Source organism: Rousettus aegyptiacus, unplaced genomic scaffold (genome assembly GCF_014176215.1).
Source record: "Rousettus aegyptiacus isolate mRouAeg1 unplaced genomic scaffold, mRouAeg1.p scaffold_m13_p_12, whole genome shotgun sequence".
In the NCBI taxonomy this organism is placed as follows: domain Eukaryota; kingdom Metazoa; phylum Chordata; class Mammalia; order Chiroptera; family Pteropodidae; genus Rousettus; species Rousettus aegyptiacus.
Genome location: NW_023416287.1, coordinates 62,505,571 through 62,523,839, shown reverse-complemented (window position 1 = coordinate 62,523,839; position 18,269 = coordinate 62,505,571). Strand labels below are relative to the sequence as shown.

Sequence of the window (18,269 nt, the reverse complement as noted above, 5' to 3'; positions counted from 1 at the left end):
CAGAATTACAGCAATGTATATTAATAATACACTGCCTTGGGCAACATATGAAATTAGAGGTCAGAGTATTTGAAATGTCAGAGTAAGAGCTGAGTGGATTCAATAGAGAAGGATGACCCCAAGTAAAGGGGAGATGTTGGAAATGAAGATGTTTTAATGGGTAGAGAATAAAGGCAATGTATGGAAAATCAATCCACAGTTCCTGAAGGCAACCCTTGATTTAATTCAGTTCAAAAGTACATTCTCTTCCTTCCTATTGGTTTGCTTTATGAATGAATCTGAATGTAACTATTTTTCTTAAGATTTTACAAAAGCCAATTAGAAACAGATATCCATCACTATGGCTTCTCTACATTTAAATTTAAAAAAGCGTAGATTTCTGAAAAGTTCCAAGAGGACAGGAATGAAAAATATTCAAAACTTCCAATAACCATCTCTCATCTAATGATAGAGTAGTACTCTAGTGAATTTCTCAGGATTGGCAAAGGTTATTAGGCCTTGAAACCTAATCCTTCCACAAATGTAACTTAAGTGAAAGATCAATTTTCCAGATGAAATTCCTTCCTAATCTACAGATTTCTTGTAATCCAGATACACACCATTCAGAGCCAAAAGAAAGAAACCAGCAGTTGGTTTGCTTTAGGCCAAGATGTAGATGTCTCTAGAATTATCAAGAGGAGCTTGTATCTTAGGCCATGGCAGGCCACTTTTAGGCATGACCATATAGTAAGAAATAGGAAATAAGAATCCGTATGTAGCTCCAGTAGTGGGAAAAAAACCCTGAACTCTGATATATTTTTTCTATACTCTAATGGTATGAGTCAAAAGCCTCAGTCTATTGGTTCTTCTGATCTGGCTTCTGTCCTTTCTTTGGAAAACAATGAAGAATTCAAGGAGCTGTGTAGATATTATCTATTACAATGCTTGTATCACTTGCTTGCCAGTTTGGTAGTGAACGTAACTATTCCCACATAGGCAAAAACCTGTTTGGCCAAGCTCAGCTTGAGACATCATGTTTATCAATTTTGTATTTTTATTACAGAAGCTAAAAATGTATTTTTAGTGTCTTGGTTTAAATTACAGGATATAATTTCAAATCCATTTCCTGGTTTATAGTATGACCTGGTTGAATTGCTAGATCATTTCTATGGCCACGTTTAACTTTTAAAATGACATTTAAAAAGTAATGTTAGAAAAACATAAAAATACTTGACCGAGGCCACTTCTCATCATTCTACCTATATGGCTGTGTCTTGTTGATTTCCTGAAGTCCACAAGCAGTTAAATTGAACTCATTGCTTCAACAAGTACCATGGTGTTACAATGCACAAGCACTGTCCAAGGTACTGGAGATATACAAATAAATAAGGTCTCATTTATTCCTCAAAGATATAAGTTGTTCAAGAAATTATTAAAGATTATTATGATAAAAGTAAGGATGACCATGATGGCATAATATAAATAGTTGCCAAGTAATTGGTCTTTAATTAATTTTAATTTTAATATGAAGATTAGAGTCAGGCAATCATTTTTGTTACAGCAGTCAAACACTTTCATGGACCAATGTCTCCCACCGTGATTTGAGCAGCAGATTACTCTATAAGCAGAGTAAAGTATTCCAAAATATTCCAAAGGAGTTTGTGCTGCCAAGTAAGAAATCTATACATTTAAAAGATTAGTAGTGGCAGGCCTAGAGCTTTTCTTTACTTATATTGTACAAACCTCAAGTTGTACACTCAGGTTCACTTTTCCACTCGGAAAGTTCAATAGGATACTGGAATTGAATCTTTAGATTCTGAAGTGAAGCTTTTCTCTTATAGTTAACAGAATTAGGAATGTGCACATCAGAGGAAAGATGATGATGATGATTCTATTGAAATTCAGATCAGAAACCACATTAAAGTTGGGATAAAATTTCCTGAATGTCAGTAATAATTCATCATTGAATGAATAACTATTATCTCCGCAATACTCTTTTTTTCTTTGCCTGAGAACATACAATCTATTTTCTTGAGCCTAGTAACAGAAAATTAATATATAATTTTTATGAAGCCCCTCTATAGAAATTCTCATTAAACATTAATGCTAACTCAGGTCATAGGTAGATTGCCATTTTTTGTTTCAAAAGATCAAAATGTGTAACTGTTCAACAGAAAGTTATAAATATAAAATGTATATACATATAAAAGAAATCAGTAACATATTTTCTCATAATTGTAATTGAACAAGCAATAATAGGTTGTGAAATTTAACATGATTCCAATTTCTTTGCTCATCATAGTTTAAGAAAGAAAATTATTGAAACAAGCTGGCTTTTTTTCTAGCTATTAGTAAAGTCTCTCTTGAGTTTCTACTTTCCATAAATGCTTTTGTGTATGATCAGATAGAGGAATCAAATGCTACAAAAGAAATATGTCAGGATTATTTTGAGAATAAAAGTGTCATGGACCAAAAGAATAACTGATGTTGCCCTCAGGAACTCCAATTATGAATGCCATTAAGGAATCTCTGTAGAAGCAATTTTTATGAATAAAGATGATAACACGAACAAAAATACAATTCACTTATCTGCTTGCAAAAACCAAGGCATGGAGAGAAACAACACTCCTCAAAACATAAATCTATATTTTATATGTCATCTCCAAAAGTTATTTTGTAGTTTACTGATATTCCTGTAAATTGAACTGTATTTTGTAAGCTCTTCTTCAATTGGTTTAAATTATTTTTAAAGTTCTTATTCATTTATAAGCAGTACTTTTATTGTATCACATGTTCTAATGTGCAAAACTGTTTTTTAAAAAGCTATCTATTTTAGCCTTTCATTCTCCATGGAAAATAATTATATCGATATTTCAGCTTAGTTTTTTTTTTTTTTTTTAATAAGATTTATGCTCTCCGGAGCTGATTGGTCTATGATTTCGTTGTACTGTTTAGTTCATCATACTCATAGAACACATTTGCTGTTTTTCTGCAACTTTATTTCAGGTAATTTAAAAAAGACTTCCTATACTCCTACTCATATAGAATACTTGTTCAAATGCTCATGGAATTCAATATGAGTCAGTTCTATTTGAGTGAAAAAAATCTTCACAAGCCAGCAAATTCCAAAAAGCACTAGCATCTGTTCTGGTCATATATTGTCCAATGATATAATTCATCCTTTATGACCATTGCCACATTTTTGTAACAATGTATTCAATTTCAGTTGTGGGCTGTTCCAAAAATATTTTGTTTCTATATAATTAGGGCTTTCCGATTATCTATCTATATCTATATCTATATCTATATCTATATCTATATCTATATCTGTACACACACACACACACACATATATAGGTATATACACACACATACACAAATACATGTTTCTGAACATATATATTAATATGCATATTTATATATATTATAGTATTTAAATTTCTCATCTATAAAGTGGGATTTGTCAGAATATTTTGTGTAAATACTCCTCCAAGCTTCACTTATAACTCATAGTGAAGGCTCTAATAAGAATTTCCAGGATAGAAATGCAATTAATAATTCTAGGAAAGAATATATTTTTAATAAAGATGTTCTTATTATTCAAGTATTTTTCTAAAAGTTAATGGAAATTTTAGTGGGTGCTTTATCTATGTATGCGTATAAGATTTTATTGAAGAACATCTCCCCACCCAGCAAAAAAAAAAGCAGCTCCTTTAAAAAGAAAAGAGAATTTTTATGTAAGCATTTGTCAAAAAATAGAAAATCTAAAGTAAATGTTAATAAACAATTTTGAGGTTCAACTTTAGCCATTTGATAGACCATAAAGCAAAGAATCAAATTGAAAAATGAACAGTAACCTGGCTAAAATGAATATAGGGTGAAATTTAAACCTATTACCTCTCTTTGACATCTGTCTCAACTACCTCCTTATTCAATCACATACATTTCTGCTTTTTTAATATTAACATTCTTCTATTTTTCTTCTTATTATATAGGCAAGATCAGATTATATCTCTTAAAAAGATATACACAAGTGTGCACGTGCACATGCACACTCTGATGGTCCTTGGATGTTGGTACCCAACTTCTCAGTAGACAGGGAGGCCTTTGACAGTCAGAGATACTCACCACTATACTAACAAGGAAGGAGCTGGCCTTTGAGATAATATAATAGTTAGTGGAATATCCACAGAATGAGTTAAACTTCTTTTTCTATATCATAATTTATAACTGTGTATCTTTTTTTAAGCTTCAAAAATTTAATTTATTATATAACACTATTTAAAATATAAATTCATATTTCATTATAATATATAGTTATATTTTATAACTTTTGTTCTATTTATAAGGAGAATTTGTACAAATCCTTCATCATTTTATTAACAATGCTTTCTTAGGCAAGTTACTTGATCTTACAGCTTTATTTGCTCATATATGAAATAGGGATAAAACTGTGTGGTCTATATAATAGTATCAGAAGATAAAATGTATATAGCATTCCTGATAAGTACAAAACTTTCAATCAACATTTACTACTGGAATAGAAATATATATGTTACAGCATCCATTCCCATTTTATCCTACCTTAGCTCCTTGCTAAATAAACCTCAGGGAATGAATTTAAATTGCTCATAGCCATTCATGGATTTCCATCCCATTTTTGTTATAGATTCACTTAGCATTGTGCGTATGACCTAGCTTGGCCACTAGATTATAAAGGGATTCTGTTAGGAGATCTAAGGAATGTTGATTCTTCTAATAAAAAGGGAAAATAGCAGAAGAACCAAAATCTTAGCCTGTATTCCCCACCTTTGGACATGGCTGTGTGAGGACGTGATGCCAGGCACTGCTCCCTTTTATTGGGAAAATCATCATTTGCACATTGATTATGGCAGAGCCTAAATCTAAAAGGAACTTGGATTCTAGATTGTCTCAGTAAACTGTGGAAACATCCCTGATCAATGAAGTCCCATTGCTTATGCTAAATTTACTCAAATAACATCTTTCTTGCAGCATTCTAACTAACATAGCTGCTAGTAGTATTAGTAGTGGTAGTAGTCCTATCCCAACTATCTTCAGAATTGAGTGTTCATACCCATAAAATTGAGAGCAGTTGATTTTCATCCTGTCCTTAATATATTTATTGCTATCCTTAGCACTGCCTTCAATTACCTTATTTGTAGGTCATTTTTCTTTTTCCTAGTTTTCCTTGGCTTCCTTTTTGTCAGTGAGAAAAAGCTTAAATAATAACTCTCTCATATTTTACTAAATTCTTTAACAAGCCCTGAGTTTTTATTTCTGATTTACTTCTACATTTTTTTCACATTTTTCCTTTTATATCATGTTATATTTTTAATTTGAATTAAAAATTAAATTTGAATTTTTTTGTATTTCCACTCATTTCTTTTTTTATTTTTGCCTTTAATTTGCCTTAGACATACATGGAATTTCTTTAATAGAAGTGATACAGTCGATTTATATGACTCATATGCTTTTTATATTTTTCCATTCGTCCCACTATTTCTCTGTCTTTTCTGTTTTTAGATACCACACGTTGCTTTCTTTCTAGAAGTCATATATTTTGAGTTCTGAGCACATATTTTGAGCTGTCCTTATAACCACAGAATACAACTTTCCAAAATTCTTTTCTTCAATAATGCATAAGTTTTTCTTAAAAAGTCAAACAAAATATACAAACAAAAAACAAGGTTTTTTTCTTAAAATAATGCTAGACACAAATCATAAAAAATTAATATTAAAATGTCTAGAGATAAAGTATAACATACCTTAACTAACTAGAATTTATTATGGTTATAGGATTATAACTCTATATCGAGTAGATAAATATGTACTTATTACCCTCAAAACAACCAAATGAAATATTAATGAATTATATTATCCCTTTCTGTGAGAAACACACATTTAGATTTACCTACTAGGTTGTAGAGAAGGAAAAATGAACAATCTGATGTATTTCTTCAGATTCTTCCATCACATACTTTGAGAAGTCTGGAAGCTTTGGTAGAAAATGTTAGCCCAGACAAATTTACTAAAATTTACCCAAGTAATATAATAGCAATGAGTAAAAACTTAGCTCTATCCACCTCACACATAGCTGATGGTTCTATAAATGCATAAGAATAAAAACTGATTCCTATTTATTCAGAGAAATCATGGAGATTCAAGGATATTATCATTGTATTCATACCCAAAGTGTTATGGACATCATTGCAACTTAGAAAATGTTGAGCTTCCTTCTGATATGAAGGTTGTCTGGATTGCTCTTTAAAATTGAACAGAATTCAGTCATTCTCATCTTTTCTTTTTAAGACCTGCCAGAGTAGATATAATGCTTTCAAAGAGTAAAACCCCCAGTGCCTGTTAGATTAAAGTTTTGAAGAAGTCTGCCATTTCAGATCTGTTTTAGGACAAGCCAAACTGTGTGTGTGTGTGTGTGTGTGTGTGTGTGTGTGTGTGTGTGTGTGTGTGTGTTTTAAGAAATTTGTCATGAGACTTCAGTTGACTTATGTTCTAGATCTAGATCTAGAAGCCTTCTTTGTAATCTATAACAGTAGATTCTCTGAATGTTAAAATATATGCTGAGAATCTTCCATTATAGAAACCGAACAAGTGTGACATGTCCCCTTGTGGTGATTCCATTCAATGTCTTACTTCCAAGACATTCCTCAAACAAATCTTAATTGTTTTTTCAATATTCCTGAACTTAGTATCAGTATTTCATTTAGAAATTTGGCCAGTGACATGTATTCATTCGCTTTTGCTTCATTCTCAAATATTTAGACCCTTTATTTATTTAACCCTTTCCCTACAACCCTATGTTAACTTTTTTTTCTTCCAACTGTTCCTCTCATAAATGTTCTAATAAGGTCCTTTGGAAATTTTGTTCTAGGAAAGACAGGCTTCTTTCTATATTCTATATAAGGAATATTTTCCTTGAGCTTTAAATCCACAGCTTTATATTACCTGAAACTGGGCCTTCCCATAGGTATACCATATCATTAGAACTCTTGCTTCATGGCATATGACCTGACCAGTCACACAGAATCCAATACAATACTCAATAGTGTTACTTCTGAACTTACTTTTTTAATGCAAAGTTTGATGTTCAATGAAGTAGAGGAGATACATGCAAAGTGGGTGTCTTTTTTATCCCTTGTCAACCCATTTGTGTATAGTCTTTATAATTCCCCAGTAACATCAAAGTTCAATAGACTTATGCTATAGGAGAGTTCTGTGAGATTAAAGAGTACAGATTAGCATGTATGTTCTCAATTGAATAAGCGGGTGCACTGATGGTTCTGGGAGAACCAAGAGGTCTTACCTTATATTAGAAGCAGAACTAGCTTGGAATGCAGAAAGAAGCCAACAGCATTCAAGACAATAACACTTGAAGACATCAATGGCATTCAAAGACACATATGACCAAAGAACTCTACCATATACTTTCCTATTCATGTTACTTCTGTATATTACCCAATCATTTATGCTGAAAATGAGGACATGAAAGAAAGGGAAAGAAAACCAACCCACTGTTCTTTTTCTTTTAGTCCTTCCTAGTCACTAGTAAACATAGGGTAGAGACCATTGATAGTCTGTGTGCCTGTCAAAGAATAAGATTAAAAGACTGAAGTTAGTTTTGTGCAGTGTTTCCACTACTGTGGTAGAACAAAATACATAAGCTTGCCCAAACTATGAAATACAAATTGCTTAATTTTAGTGATTGTGAAAATGAGTTAAATTCTCATATTTGCATTTAAAATTGGCTGCAAAATGTAAAGATGAACAGTAGAATGTGTGCTCATAATTTTAATTTTTAATGTTTCTTTACTTAGAACATTACATCGCAAACACAAACAAACAGACAACTCACCATGTCCAATCAAGAGGAAGACTGCAGAAGAAAACAAAAGCTTTGTATTTTAGTACATTTTCATATAACTTTTCCCATATTTTTTGAATAAGGGACTCCATATTTTCATTTTGTGTTGGGCTCACAAGTTAGTTAGTAAACCCTGTCTGGACCTGCTCATTAAAAAAGAGAGTCTTTATTTTCTTATATCTCATACTCCACAGTGCACATAAGATCAGCTTAGTCTTAGATATTCATTAGTAACTCATTACTGTACCATCTTTAGATTAAAACTCCTTTTGCTTTGATATTTCTAACATCTCAATATGCCAGGAATTGCCTTTCCTCAATGCTTCAATCTTTGAACATCTGGGTGGGCCATTCTACTCTAATCACTGAAAGATCTTACCGACATTCCAGCTTATGTAATATAAGTATGAATAACAAATCGACAATCTAGCTTCACATTCCTATGAACTCCATGTCTTCACTTCATTTTAGTTCCCTACATTATGGCAGTTCTGACTTTTTCCTAGTCATGACTTTTTCATATTATAAATCTTAACTTCTGATATTCTAGTTTGTCACCATAACCTTGTATCTTTTCAGCTCTTTCATTCTCTTAATCTATTAAAAAAATTGTTTTGAAAATGAATGCACTCTTTTTTTTCTTAGATGGACTATCCTTCTTGGTCTCACTTAATATTTAGTCTAAATTGCATGGATGGATAATTTAAATGGTGTCATGCTGCAATTCAATTCACTTGTTGTAACACTTATTGCAGACAACCATGTAGTAAACTCCTGCCCTATGGCTAACATAATATACTGTTTTTCATCCATATGAAGACTACCTAGAACACATAAGGAAGAGGAAGTGTATTCCACAACCTCATTTGGCCCTCAATGTTAATGGTTATACTTTTACTTCTCCTTGGCTGCCTTTTCTACTTTAAATTCTCAATATTCATCCAAAAGTTCATATTCAACATATACTTTTGAGATAAACCTTAATCTCCCAAGGCAAGTCAGGAAATCAAGGCAGGACTATCTCGGCTATGTTACTACCCTCTTCAAAACATATCAGGATCCATGATACATGCACCTTTAAATCTATTCTTGAAAAACATAATGGATTAGAGAAAGTCATACTCCCCCTGACATATTGCATAGATAATCAAGGTTAATGTCACTAGTGATAAATTATGTTGATAGCATGTACCCTTGACGTGATGTGATGATATTAACACTTCTGTGATCTTCCTTTCAAAAACTCATAGCTCCAATCTATTCATGAGGAGAGCATCAAACATATCCCATTCAATGGAATTCTGCAAAACACCTGACTACTATTCCTTAAAGCTGTCAAAGTCATTAAAAACAAGGAAAGTCTGAAAAACTGCTACAGCCATGAGGAACCTAAGGAGACATGACAACTTAATGTGATGTAGTAATCTGAATGGTATGCTGGAAACTAAAAAAAGATTAGGTAAAAACTAATGAAATATGAATAAAATATGTACTCTAGTTAATAATATATAAATATGAGCTCATTAAATATCATAAATGTGCCATACCATGTTAACAACAGGGGATACTTGGTACAGGGTATAAAAATTATATTATTTTGTATTTCTCAAAATATAAAACTATTCAAAGTAAGATTATTAAAACATAAAAGTTCATTAAACAAGTAAATATAAAGTATATTTTAATGGCTACATACTTTATTAAAATATATTTATGAAGTTTGTCTCTTTTATTTCATTTATGTGTCCCTGTAAAAGGGATGCTTTTAAAATTGAGTTAGGTCTTTTAACTCCCCCGTGGAAAATTATCTCATAAGTTCCCCTCAAACTCAAAATCAAATCTAAACTCTCCACTGTGGTTTACATTCAAGCCTGTTCCTCCCTCTAACCTCGCTCTGACATGATTGCGCATTGTTCTCCTCGTTCACTACACTCAGTCACACTTTGCTCTTCTCTTAACACCAGAATTTTTCTTGCCTCAAGCTTTGCTCACTATCTTCCCTCTGCTTGGAGGTTCTTTTCCCAAATATTGTCAGGGCTTCTCTCTTATATTTTCCAGGTCTGATTTCAAATACACCCCCAATAAACAATAGCACTCCTTGTCACTTTCTATCTCCTTTGCCCTCTTTTCTTTATAACACTTTCACTTTCTAATATTATAGATTTGTTTGTTTACTGTCTGACTCACCCTCTAAAATCTAAGCTCCATGAGTGAAGAAAATCTTGTCATTGTTCCTTATGGTTGTAACTGAAGTGTGTGGAAAGGTGCCAGATGCACACTAGACATATAAGAAATATATGTTGTATGACTAAGTGAATTACTGAAACCTAATTATAATTAATCATTTATGAAAAGTTTAATACTGGAATATAATAGTAACCACGGTAGATACTGGAGAAGTTCTCAATTCACTAGGAACTGTAACCGATAGCCTCGCAGGTAGCCTAGCATAGACAAATTTATTTAGAATTCATAATTTTGCTTAAATTAACCTATAACCCTATTCAGATCGCTCTGGATATTATATGGTTTGTGTAACTGTTAGGTGGCTAGTCAGACATGAGTGACAAGGGGGAACAAAGGAATAGGGAGCCACCTTAGAGACTGCCCAAAGAACACCCCAATGGCAATAGAATTCTGGGTACACACGTGTGCACCAGGCAAAAAGTTATATCAAGCCAAGGTACAATCAAAATGACCTGACTTGCCGATCACCTAGGAATGCCTTTGGAAACACCCATCACAGCCCAGATATAATGCAGACATTCCCACTTCTGGGTCCTTTTACGCCCCTTTTGCTCTTTTTTTGTAGCTTTTTTTGACCTCTCATTGTTGTTGTGGTTGTTATTACAGCACTCTGTTGCAGGTCTCATGGCTGAAACCATGTGCCTCCTGGGGCCATGCTCTGTCTTTCTAAAATATACTCTAATAAATCTTTTCTAAATCTCACTGACCTGGAATTCTTCACTATGTCAATGAGGAAGAACTGAGGAAAAATGGTAACTACACTTATGTGCTGCCTTTATCGCTCTCACTCCCTCCTACCATTGGGGTGACACTGAACTCCCAAACTCCAATTGGCCCCAGTGGTAACATAACCGTATCCTATAATTTGATAAGAGTTTAAGGGCTAAGACTTAATTAGCTCAACTTTCTTCCATACCTGTGATATCTCTGACATTGACAATTGCCGGAACTGTTTTTCAAGGAATAGTCCAGGATGATTTGTAGAATCATGGGGCTGATCCAGCTCAAACCGCTTGAAGCTGGTCAAAGTGGCCTGGAGGATTCTATACTGTCCTCTTCATGAACTAGTCTCATTACATCCTCATTAAAATACTAAAATATTCTCCCAAGGTAGAGATTTTCTGCCGCTTTTGAACAAATGATGTATGTATAGCCATGTTTTCTAATTGTGCATGTACAGGAATGTCCTCACCTATGTATGTGATAACCATGCTCACCTTAATGTTTATGCATGATTTCCCTGACTAAAGAGGAATCCAGTCCTCTGTTTGGGATGCTTCTTTGGAAATGACTCCTCCCAACTTTTGGCTGGCAACTACTGAATAACTCCACCTGGCTGGGTCTGGTAACAGAATCCCCATAGTCTACTGTAGGAAATTCTGATCAAAACATTGAATCAATCCAATGTCTTTTTTTTTTTAAAGCCTACAGTGCCTAGTATTCCTAGGTGGTCTCTTATCCAAGTACTAACCAGGCCCAACCCTGCTTAGCTTCCAAGATCATATGAGATCAGGTGTTTTCAGGGTAGCATGGCTATAGACAATCCAATGCTTTTTAAGATATTTCAAAATAGAAAAAAAAAAAAAAACAAGAAAAAACCCTAGGTTTTGTATAAATATCTAACTTTTTAAATTAAAAGAATAAAAAGAAAAACTATAAAAAAAGATCATTACAATTTTGACAAATAAAAAACATTATTTAAAAAAAAAAAACCCTGGGATTCCTCATGAATTAACAAGCTCATCTCTGATATTAAATCCTGACAAAGTTTGTATGTATACAAAAAATATTTATACATTTAATTGATAAATCCTAAATGTAATATTTTCCATTCAAATCTGGTATTTTACTAAAATAATAATATACCTCAAAGAAGTAAAATATATTTCTATAGAAAATCAAAAGTTCATTTATAAACATCATCATTTCAAAACTATAACAGAGGAAAGAAGACATTTGTATATAATTGACTGGGTTATCAAGGCTAAAATGCTCACTGAAAACAACCAATATTTTAGATATAAAAAGACCTAACAAAATAGTAAAGTATTTTCTATGGGGTTAGAACACATTGAATTTCTTAGGTATGTGATTATCCCATAAATTGACAGAACATAAAAATTTTTTGGATGTGAATTTTAGCAAGAGGTATAGACTATTCTGGAAAACGACCTCTGATAACAAAAGCACTCATAGTATTTGAATGATGGATACAACATACTTTTCATGCTTCTACTTACAGGTGCAAATATTTATCTCTAGATGCCATCTAGCTGCACCTGGACAAATTGAGATACATATTAGTTTGATGACTGTCAGAAAAAAGGGAAATGGTTTGTTCTTAGCTATTTACTTCCAACTAAATAATAATATATTTATAAATAAACAATAGTGGTTAAAGACAAACTTAAATTAAGAAATTACATTCTAGTAAATATAAAGAAGTATTTACCATTAAAGAATAAAACTATATGTAGCTCTAAGTGACTAAATTTCATAAACAAAAATTTAATATATCGATTTTTCTTAAGAGCCTATAGTTAAATGTTCTGTGGTCAAGTAAGTATCAAATACAATGGGTCTGAACTGTGCACCTTATTTACTCTAAATCCACCTCATCAAGTAAATATTGAAAGGGCGTAGATTTCTGAGACAGAAAAAAAAGCACAGGGTTCAGCTGATAAAAATGGCAAAAAAAGCACTACAGTTGACCACTAAAGTTCCTTTGTTAGACCATGAAAGCACTTTAAAGTCCTTCTCCAATTCTAATAATTTATTTCTATTATCAAATTACAGGTATTATTATGCAAACAACTTAAGACAGGTTAAATGACTAAATGAATACATTATTAGTTCACTTAAGCATCAAAAGGAAACCTTAGACCACAAGGTTACTATTTCAGAAAATTATAAAAATGGACAATTTTTTCAAAGATTCTAACAGAGTTCAAATGAAAATCTAGTGAATCCAAATAGAATCCTGATGGACTGTTAATATCTCATCAAATAGCTAATTGAATAGTGTCCATAAAATATTAGCCATCAAACTCAGTGATATCCTATTTGCCTAAATCCTAAAGAAGATATTTAAATAAAAATTGGACTTTGCTTTCTTACTTTAGCATACTTTAAAAGAATAACAGTTTTTGATAATTAATGAAAAATTATGTAATTCTCTTTTGACTTTTAAATGACTGAAAATTTAATCTATAAATCAGTATTACAGTGAAAGTAGAATCATTGTGCTATAGAAAATGAAAATGAAACACATATATCTGACCAATATATTTTTCCAAAAAGGAACTTAGGAAGCACATAAGATGAAAAGACACAATTTCAATATAATGCTATCTATTAGATTAATACATAAGTAAGGAAAGGGATTGTTACCTGAATTCTGCCATAGTAATCATTTATATATTTCAACAGAACATTAATGAAAAATGTTCCTTTTTTAAAAATTTCTTGAGTTTAAGAATAACCTATCTTTAGAACTTATGTATATTTCTAATGCTGGACACTTTACAAAATTACTCATTTTGTTATTTATACTGGGCTTAATATAAAGTTTGTATATACGGTAAAAATTGAGACATAACATCTAACTTCATTTTGAAAAAAGAGCGCTTGATGGAACTGAGGGAAAAATAGTGTTATGTGCTGTATAACCTATTTCCAGAAAATACCTTCTACGGTACAAAGTGACCCCCATCTTTACCTCTACCATTATTTTGCAAAGTAGTACACATTTGTATCACCCAGGTAACTTTAAAACATATCTATACCCAAGCTTCACTCCCAGATAGTCTAATTTAATTAGTTTGGCGTTAAGATCCAATTGCAATAATTTTCAGGCTCCCAGGTGATCGTATTGAGTTTAAGAAAAACTGGATCACCGCAAGAAAAATGAATAATTGACACCTCTTATTTATATTTTTAACCACAGATCATTGGTATACATTAATTTGTAATGTAATTGACAGAAAGAATATCTTTTTTTTGGACAATGTATTTGAATATTCACAACTTAACACTTTATTGCTCTAATATCATTTACTAAAATATACATTCTGGACCACTCTGTAAAAGGTCAAGATAACTTCTATTTCAGTATGGACATATATAAGCATATTTTATTTTTCAATCTGGAATGTGCAATGATAAAGATTAGCTAATATACATAGGGCATGGTGTAACTGAGTGGAAATACTGTAAGGAAACGTGTCTCTTCGAAAATTACTTTGCCAACAAATTTTATACTTAGAAGAGTTCTACCTTTATTAGTTTATTTATCTTCATCAAAATTAACTCACCATTGTAGCATTGTGAAATTATATCATTCATGTTTTAATATTTTTTTTAATTTTACCAATTCAGTAATTCCTAAGAAATTATTCTAAATTAATTTATAGTTAGTTCCTTAGCGAAGACTTATTTCTGTCTGGAAATAAGAGGACATTCATATGCTGTACCATTCACCCTTGATAAAAATATATTAAACTCTGCGCATACATTTTCCTTATACAAAATTATATAATTATACCTGACTTACCATAAATGTTCAACTTATCTATATTACACATATTTTGGATAAAACTATGCCATTTATTTTTTCTACTTTAAAATTCTCTTGCTCCATATACCTATTTATCTACTCACTGGAAAATAGGCTATTTCTAAATTACTTGCTGACTTGGTATAAAAACTAAAACCTCTAACTAAAAGGCAGCATAGCCATGAAAATTGAGTAATTAATTTATGTACAAAGTATGAAATTGATTAGCATACCAACATTTATGCATTCTTAACAAATTAAATATTTCCCTGAAGCAGTGAGAATGCTCACCAAAAATACAAACAGAAAAACTAATGCTAATTATTACTTTCTCCAACTCCAAACAAAATAGAGCAAACAAGCAAAAAATCTCTGTCTCAAAATTTTATTGCTCATATCACTTTACACAGAAAGGGGCAAGCTCATTGTTTTGCACATTATATTATTATTATTATTTTATTAATTTGCCTAAACTTGTGTTACTAGAGAGTAGAATAATTTCACATGGATAGATGAAAAAAAATTGCTGAAAAAAAGTGATAAATATCTGGAATCATGTTTTTTCTGCCTTCAAAATGTATGGTATTGGCATATTTTTGAACCTCACTATAAACGGATGGAAAAATATACAGATTTTTTGTGTAAATTAAATGACAAAATATGAGAATAATATATTATGTAGCTTGCTACTTAAAAGGAAGGGATCGATAGATGCATGTATTAAAAGTAAGCTCTTTAATGACTAGACATAGCATTGTTCATATTGAAAAATGAGTACTTTAGTTAAGGGAATCACACATTGAGATTAGGGAGGATTTTCACATTTAAGGATTAAGAATGTGAATTCCTCAATGACAGTTAACATCTTTCCAGATATTTTAATAATATAAAGTTGGTAGAAATTCATTCTTTGGATTAATTTTGATAATTTTGATTAAGTCGACAGATCAAATAATAGTTATTTAGTGCCCCCTAGCCATGACTTAAAGAACTAGAACCATATGCCATGCCTCTCAGTTCCTTTGTGTTTTAACTTAACTTGCAGGCCACAGCCATGGATAGTTTTGTGGTATTTTCTTTTGTAAAAAATAAATAAATAAAATGTGTTCATTCCTGTTAAGCCTAATTTTACAAAAAGTAGGCACACACAATTTACATCAGGTTCACCAATGGTTCTCAGGCTTGAACTTCTGCATCAGAATCTTTGGAGATGGAACTCCACATTTAGTAAACTCACAGGTGATTCTTATATTCTTACCTCTCATCTTTCCCTGATTCTAGGTAAATTGGCATTCATAGGTTTATAGCATTATTACACAGGAAATATGAAACAGTTTTTTTAACTAATGATGTATATGGGATAGAAATAGATAGAAATGAAAGAGCATTTATCAAATATGAAATATCAATTTTTTTCTTATCAAGTTGACACCAGGATGAAATTTCTTAAATGTATGGACTGTTTTATATTAAACCATTATGTGACTTTATCAATTTGTATGAATATAATACAATGTATATTCTATTATAATTACCATAATAAGTACTTTGTTTTTTAAAATGAGAAATATTACTAAAGATAATGATTGATTCAAAGTAGTTCTGAGAATCATAAAAGGTAAATATATAACGAGAACTCAAAATACAAATTTAGTGATGTTAATATTACACTCAGGAGTGGGCAGTAAAGCCTACAGTGTTAGCCAGGTTGGAATCTAGTTTTTCAGAAGTAAGCTTTTAGTCTCTTGGAATTAGAACAATTAATGTGAACAAAGAATTGTCATTTCTTTTTTGTCTCTGAGGACCCAACATGAGCTCTATTTTTCTTAGGCATCAAAATGAGGAAAATTTTCTTCTATTAGAGCCTGGAGATATTTTGATCACTCCATATAACTTTGCATTTTATGTGAAACCTTAAAAAGACAACTATGAAAAGTCTTGTTTAGTGTATGTATCACCTCTGAAGGAAGTTACTTTAACTATAGTTTGTATCTATTAAGATTAGTCTAAAAGAAAAAAAGTTTCTTAAATATATTCCTTGAAGATGCAATAATTTTAATTTTCTCAATCAAAAATGTGAATGCTGTATATTCTCTGACTATTAATATTCATCTTTTTTCATTGAATGCCAAAATTTAATATATTATGTGTCATTTTTATTGAACAATAAGTATTTCAAAATTTTCCAAGTTGCTTTGGGCAAGATGTACAAGTGATACATTGTCCCTAATGGCCAAAATAACAACAATTCATCTGGAAGAATTAATACAAACAGAGTGGGAATAAAAGATATCCCAAGACTTAATTCAGATTATTTTAATTCACTATAATTCAGGTACTAGAAATGGACTACTGTTTAGAAGCAATGTTCATCCCCATGACAACATGTTTCTTCACATACTAGAATCACTTATTATTCGCTCTTCATGAGGGGTAACCATTTGCTGAACAATGAAGAGAAATCACTCCTTTTCCTGCCTACTATTACCAAGGCTTTATATATGCATATCAGTATTTTGAAAACATCACAATTTTATGACACGTTTGTCAGGCAGATGTTCTGCCTTGCCCTCAGTTCTTTACTAGACTATCCATGTTGCTCCACAAGGCCCAGATCAGATATTCCTTTGAGGAAAGCATTTCTGGACACTAAGCAGAGTGATCGTGTATCATTATATTCATGTGTTTTATAGGTTTCATGGTGAAAACAAATATTTATTTGCCCATTTTTCTTATCTTTTAGCAGCATAGTCTTGATACTAGGAATAATAGTTATTTACCAACAGCTTCATCCAGAGAGCCTGGCACAGTGAGTCCATTGAGTGAATAAATGACATAATGAAAACATTATATCATTTTATATATATATATAAACACACACACATACATTCAAATGTCTAAACTTTTAAAATAAATTACATTAGATTATTATCAATTTTACCCTAGATTATGAACTAGCTAAAAGTACAGTTTATTTTATTTTTTTCCTATTGCTCTTATCCAGTTGAGATAGAAAAGACATACTAATTTTTGAACAAGTGCTTAGCAATTCTGTATACTTACATGCCTTATTGCAGTTTTTAGAAAAGGAGAGAATAATGTAGTATCTACTGAGAGTCTCTAATCTATCAGTAACTTTGCTGGATGTCTTACATTCTCCTGTTATATCAGAAAACATATTCAAAATAAGAATGATAGTTATTCATTTTACAAAATAAATTTAATAAAAATATCCATATAGTTTCTTTGTTTTTATTTTGATTCAATTTTAAAAGTCAGAAAAATAAAATAACTTTTCAGAAACATATTTTTCAGAGGATATATCTATAGTTATTTATTAACATAAGGATTCTGGTTAGAAATGTAAAACTATTCTATAAATTTCTTGAAATTTTTGGTTGGATTTAAGTAAAATATCTCGAATTATATGTCTCTATATTTGTGTCTTTAAATTTTATGAACAGAAATGGGTCAATTTCAAATTGCATATTCATTAATGTTTAATTATGTAAATTATCTATGGAAATGTAATAAATTCCCTATTATATATTTTAGAATTGAATAAAATCATTTAATCACTGGTCCTTT

At 31.3% G+C, this 18,269-nt stretch overlaps 1 pseudogene; it reads right to left on the bottom strand.

The window, feature by feature from the left end:
* Positions 1 to 11,548: 11,548 nt before the first annotated feature.
* Positions 11,549 to 11,667, bottom strand: LOC118610315 (annotated as a pseudogene).
* Between the last annotated feature and the right edge of the window lie 6,602 nt (positions 11,668 to 18,269).